At 38.5% G+C, this 6,792-nt stretch overlaps 1 pseudogene; it reads left to right on the top strand.

Moving 5' to 3' along the window:
• Positions 1-327: 327 nt before the first annotated feature.
• LOC109567572 (olfactory receptor 4C6-like) lies at positions 328-1,270 on the top strand (annotated as a pseudogene).
• Positions 1,271-6,792: the final 5,522 nt, after the last annotated feature.

The following is a 6,792-nucleotide window of genomic DNA, read 5'->3' as shown; positions in this document are numbered from 1 at the left end:
GTTAATTCTCCATATCATCACATGGTTGACGTCCCAGGGTGATGAAGCAGGGTCTTCTAAGTGTCTCAAGCAGCAAGGGTCAGAAAGGCAAGAGATACACTGGTGAAAGGTGTTGTATGGGGAATGACAAGGATCAAGGTGTTATCAGGATACGATTGTTTGCAGCAAGTTGCTGCACTGATGGCTGAAGGAAAAGGTAAGTCAAGAGGGTGTGAGAGAGAGTCCAAAAAATAAAAATCCCAAATTAGTAATAATTACTAATTTAGAACAATATTCTTTTGTAGATTTTCCAGCTCAGAGAGATAAGTTTACATCAGCCCATAGTAAATGGGGAATCCCAACAATGTGACATAATTCATTGTTTTGGGCATTGTAAAGAATCCAGAGCTGCAGAAAATACTCTCTGCTGTGTTTCTAATCATGTCTGTGTCCACCATTTTGGGAAACCTCCTCATTGTGGTAACTGTGGTCACAAGTCAGAGCCTGAGATCACCCGTGCATTTTTTCCTTATGTCCTTCTCCCTCACGGATGTTACCTACTCTTCCATTATTGCCCCCAAGTTGATTGTGGACTCCCTCTCTGAGAGCACTGCCATCTCCCTCAAAGGCTGCATGGCCCAGCTCTTCATTGACCACTTCTTCTGTGGAGTGGGGATCATCCTTCTTACTGTGATGGCCTACTACTGCTACATGGTCATCTGTAAGCCCCTTCACTACATGACCATCATGAGGCCTTGGATGTGCTGCCTACTACTGAGAGGGTCATGGTTGGGAGCACTTACCCATGCAACAGTACAGCTTCTCTTCATGTATCAAATTCATTTCTGTGGCCCTAATGTTATTAATCATTTTATATGTGATTTGTTTTCGTTGCTGAAACTGGCCTGCATGGACACCCACACCCTGGGCCTCTTAGTCATCCTCAACAGTGGAGTGATGTGTGTGGCCATCTTCCTCTTCATCATCACTTCCTATGTGGTCATTCTCTGCTCCCTGAAGTCCTGCAGCTCCGAAGGGCAGCATCTCCACCTGTGGCTCCCACCTCATGGTGATCTTCATGTACCTCGTGGTGATCTTCATGTTCTTTGTGCCTTGTATTTTCTTTTAGGTGAGGCCTGTGGCCACCTACCCCATAGACAAGGTGATGGCTGTGCCCTTTACCATCATTGCTCCCATGTTAAATCCCCTGATCTACACTTTGAGGAACATGGAGGTGAAAAATGCCATGAAGAAACTGTGGGTGAAACAAGGGGCCTTGTGTGATCATTAGCTTACATGCTAAGAGCAATTCTTTGTTACAAGGACAATGCGCTTTTACCCTCCCATTCATTCCGAACTGCTGAGGATACAGTAGTCACTGGCATCATTTAATCATGAAAATCAGGCTAAGACTCTGTAACCCTGTTACTCCCCACCTCTCCAGTGCAGTTTGTGTTCCATTCCTTTTCTCACAAGGCTCTGCCCACCTTCTCTTTCTCTCTCTACATTTTTCTCCTGCCTTTTGAATAATTCAAGCCTTTTATAGTTTGTGGCTTTTGCTTTTCTTACTCTGCCCACTCCTGAAATTCTCTTTCCCAGAGTTCTTCTTCTTTGGCTCTATTTTTTTTCTTCTTCTTTCAGATGAACTGTCATCTCCTTAGGCATTTTTCCTGATGATTTTCTTCTAGGTAACTCTTTAACTCTTCATCTGATTATATCTTTAGTATCAATGTCAGAAACTAAACTTTACCAATTATTTCTTGGCTTTTATTTTCTCTTTTCCCTCCAACAAATTTGTAATCCCGATAAGGTCAGATATTGTGTTTATTGCTTCATACTGTGCTTAACAAATATTGTTGAATGAATATAAGTCTAAAAGTAACTTGTTTTTTCTTAATACAAATTAATGCTAAAAAGTAGGGGTATGTGTGTGTGTGTGTATATATATATATATATATATATATATATATATATATACACACTCCTATATATATATAGGAGTTGGAATTATCTGATTTCATGTTTCCAAGTGTCTTTTCTGGAAACATTTGGAAGCAAGTACAATCTCAGATTAGTACTTTACTTAGTAGTTTACTATTTAAAAAGGACTACAGCACTGCCAAAATTCTCTGCTGCTGTTATTTCTCCCTTAAAGAGGCAGAATAAGAATCACTCACACTGGGAGTCAACATACTTTAGAATCTAGTGTCTATAGTTATGCCCTTTATGAGAAAAAGGTAACTCTATAGAGACCTAAATTTTTCTTTAACTGTGGGAAATTTTTTTCTTGCTGTTACATCATGGAGTTGGATTTGAAAATCCAAACGGTATTCCTTTTCCTCCAGATTTTGCTTTGTCTGTCACTAGAGAGGTACTGATCCCTTTTAAACTGTCTCCCTCACCTCCCTCACCTACATATGGGAAATCTAATGTCTTAGACTAAATTAGCATTCTGTTATAGTTTACTTAATTTAAAAAATACATAGTATAAATGATAGAAATAATTACAATATCAGTCAGTATTTGAAGTAAGGACAATATTTAAGCCAGTATTTATTTGTATACACAAAAACATGTGTATAAGGTACATATATCATGTTAATTATCCTCAGCTATTTTTGAAAACTATGAGGTCCATTTATTTACTGAAGAATATTTGCTTACTTTGTTAGAAGTGTCAGATACTCTTTAAGATCAGGGTACACATCCATGAATAAGGTGATGCTTCTCTTTTACCTTGGGGTTTACATTATAGTACAGGAGACAATACATTGATATGAAAATAGTCATGAAGTGTTAACTGATTGTCAGAAACTATAGTGGAATGGTGTATATGTGACCAGACAACTTTAATTAGGTGGACAAGGAAGCTTTTCTGAGAGGTTACTTCTAAACTGAGACCTAAATGATGAGACAGAATCATCCTTAAACACATCAGTGAGAAGAGCATTTCAAGGGACTACTGAAAAGCTTGTGAAAAACTTGTAAGTTAGAAGCCAGCTTGAATAGAAGAAGGTCAAGATAATCAGAAATGATTATCTGACCGGTTCTGACCAAGAAAAATGCCAAAAAGCAAAATGGTTGTCTAAGGAGGCCTCACAAATAGCTGGGAAAAGAAAAGAAGTGAAACGCAAAGGAGAAAAGGAAAGATATGCCCATTTGAATGCAGAGCTCCAAAGAATAGCAAGGAGAGATAAGAAAGCCTTCTTCAGTGATCAATGCAAAGAAATATAGGGAAAAAATAGAATGGGAAAGACTAGAGATCTATTCAAGAAAATTAGAGGTACCAAGGGAACATTTCATTCGAAGATGGGCTCAATAAAGGACAGAAATGGTGTGGACCTAACGGAAGCAGAAGATATTAAGAAGAGGTGGCAAGAATAAAAAGACTTACTGTACAAAAAATATCTGCATGACCCAGATGATCACAATGGTGTGATCACTCACCTAGAGCCAGACATGCTGGAATGTGAAGTAAAGTGGGCCTTAGGAAGCCATCACTACAAACAAAGCTAGTGGAGGTGATGGACTTCCAGTTGAGCTATTTAAAATCCTAAAAGATAATGCTGTGAAAGTGCTGCGCTCAATATGCCAGCAAATTTGGAAGACTCAGCTGTGGCCACGGGACTGGAAAAGAACAGTTTTCATTCCAATCCCGAAGAAAGGCAATGCCAAAGAATGCTCAAACTACCACACAATTGCACTCATCTCACATGCTACCCAAGGCATGCTCAAAATTCTCCAAACCAGGCTTCAACAATATGTGAATTGTGAACTTACAGATGTTCAAGCTGGTTTTAGAAAAGGAAGAGAAACCAGAGATCAAACTGCCAACATCCACTGGATCTTCAAAAAAGTGAGAGATTTCCAGGAAGAAAAAAAAAAAAAAAAGGAACAAACATCTATTTGTGCTTTTTTGACTATGCCAAAGCCTTTGACTGTGTAGATCACAATAAACTGGAAAATTCTGAAAGAGATGGGAATACCAGACCACCTGACCTGCCTCTTGAGGAACCTGTATGCAGGTCAGGAAGCAACAGTTAGAACTGGACATGGAACAACAGACTGGTTCCAAACAGGAAAAGGAGTACGTCAAGGCTGTATATTGTCACCCTGCTTATTTAACTTATATGCAGAGACGCTGGGCTGGAGGAACACAAGCTGGAATCAAGATTGCTGGGAGAAATATCAATAACCTCAGATATGCAGATGACACCACCCTTATGGCACAAAGCGAAGAAGAACTAAAGAGCCTCTTGATGAAAGTGAAAGAGGAGAGTGAAAATGTTGGCTTAAAGCTCAACATTCAGATAACTAAGATCATGGCATCCAGTCCCATCACTTCATGGCAAATAGATGGGGAAACAGTGGCTGACGGTATTTTTGGGGGGGGGGGTCCAAAATCACTGCAGATGGTGAGTGCAGCCATGAAATTAAAAGATGCTCACTCCTTGGAAGGAAAGTTATGGCCAATTTAGACAGCATATTAAAATGTAGAGACATTACTTTGCCAACAAAAGTCCATCTAGTCAAAGCTATGGCTTTTCCAATAGTCATGTATGGATGTCAAAGTTGGACTATAAAGAAGGCTGAGCACCAAAGAATTGATACTTTTGAACTGTGGTGTTGGGGAAGACTCTTGAGAGTCTCTTGGACTGCCAGAAGATCCAACCAGTCCATACTAAAGGAGATCAGTCCTGGGTGTTCATTGGAAGGACTGATGTTAAAGCTGAAACTCCAAAACTTTGGCCACCTCACTCAAAGAGCTGACTCATTTGAAAAGACCCTGATGCTGGGAAAGATTCAGGGCAGGAGGAGAAGAGGACAACTGAGAATAAGATGGTTGGATGGTATCACCAACTCAATGAACTTGAGTTTGGGTGAACTCCAGGAGTTGGTGATGGACAGGGAGGCCTGGCCTGCTGCTGTTAATGGGGTTGCAAAGAGTCGGACACAACTCAGTGACTGAACTGAACTGAAGATAATCAGTAGAGAGGAGGGAATGTGATGCAAGGCAAGAAGTGAAAATTTAACAGATGTCTTCTAATCAAGAAATCTGTTTTTTTGACTTTTAAATTCAAAATGAATTATCAGCATCAGAATAATTTTGATTAGAAGAATAATTAAAAATAAAATCCTTCATGTGTTTATGAATAACTCAGCAATTTGGCATCAAACATCTTTGAAAATGGGTTTCCCAGATGCTGCTGTGGTAAAGAACACGACTGCCAACACAGAAGACATAAGAGACGCTAGTTCAATCCTTGGGTCAGGAAGATCCCCTGGTGGAAGGCGTGGCAACCTACTCCAGTATTCTTGCCTGGAGAATCCCATGAATAGAGGAACCTACTGAATATAGGCTCCCATGAATATGGAGCCTGGTGGGCTCCATAGGGTCATAAGTAGTACAACATGACTGAAGCAACTTGGTATGCATGCATGCATCTTTGCACAGAGTGTCCATTTGATTTTGCTACATCATAACAGAGCATAATGTTGACTGGCTCCCTACAATATCTTAAAATTGAACATCTGGATTCACCTAATAATTATTTTTCTTGCCTCATGTCAAAGAAGAAAAAGCTGCTGACAATTTGTAAATGTTGATCTCTGTAAGAACTTTCTGATGATCATTTTTACTATTTTAATTATGAGAATTGGAAGGTTCATAATGAGATCCCTAAAGCTAAATAATATTTTTGGTAATTCTCCAGCATCAAAGTAGGTCCAGAATTTACATTTTCTGTTACAAAGTTAAGGCCATTCTGACCATTCTTGCTGAAGTTACTACCTGCAATTATACTCCACAAATCTCTTCTCTCTTCTGTAGGTCTCCCTAATTTCTTCACATGAAATAGCTTTATTCATTAAACATATCACTTTTCAGCTCACTGATCACCTTTTTTGTTTGGTTCTTTAATGCTCTTGTTTTGAAGCAAATCTTGGTCTTGCTGCTTTTTTTTAAAGAAACTCACTGTGGATAATTGACTGTAAATAATCTAACCTGTGTATAAGAATAGAAAATTTCACTACTATTTATGATACAAAGACATTACAAAGTAGGAATAAGGTAGCATTTTAATTTGAAGGAGAATATTGGTATAAAAAAAAAACAACAGTTGCAAACATTCAACTTCTTTGGAGACATTAAATAAGCTTACTTCTTATTTCACTCTGAAAATGTAAGCAATCTGAAGGGAACTTCCTTAGACTGTTACAACTATATCTACCAATTTCCAGCACCCATTCAGCTACCTTCTTAACTACTCTTAAAAGTGAATTTGTTAGCTATGCTCCTATGCAAAGCAATCAACCTCTTTATTGTACACTAGACATTATTTCCTTGTTTGCATGAGGTCTAAAAATAGCTTCTATATCTATTTTATCTACATTTCACTTTTTATTTGATAATTTTACATCAGCAAAGAAGCAAATCTGTTACATCCTTCATCTTTCAAGTAAAATCTTCCATTGATTCCTTTTCCTTCATCAGGTACTCTTTCATTTCATTCTCTCCTCTTTCTTACAAATCACAAGAGATTCTCTAACACTTGTCTCCCATTTCTCTTCTTCTGTTCTGTTTAAACCCTTTCAGCCACACTTCAGTTAAATTTTTCTTTTTTGGGTCACCAGTGACCTCTATGTTATTCAACATAAGTGTCATCACTCACTTCTCATCTTACAGAATCCACCAGCTGTGTTTCATCCCATCTTTCATGGCACACTTTCTTTGAGCAAAGATTCTTTGAGTTTGAGACCTGGAAATCCAAATTCTTCCATGGTATTTCCACTTGAATGACTAATAGCTTTCTT

Source organism: Bos indicus, chromosome 13 (genome assembly GCF_029378745.1).
Source record: "Bos indicus isolate NIAB-ARS_2022 breed Sahiwal x Tharparkar chromosome 13, NIAB-ARS_B.indTharparkar_mat_pri_1.0, whole genome shotgun sequence".
Lineage (NCBI taxonomy): Eukaryota > Metazoa > Chordata > Mammalia > Artiodactyla > Bovidae > Bos > Bos indicus.
The sequence above is the reverse complement of the archived record's forward strand: the minus strand, read 5'-3'. Positions and strand labels throughout refer to the sequence as shown.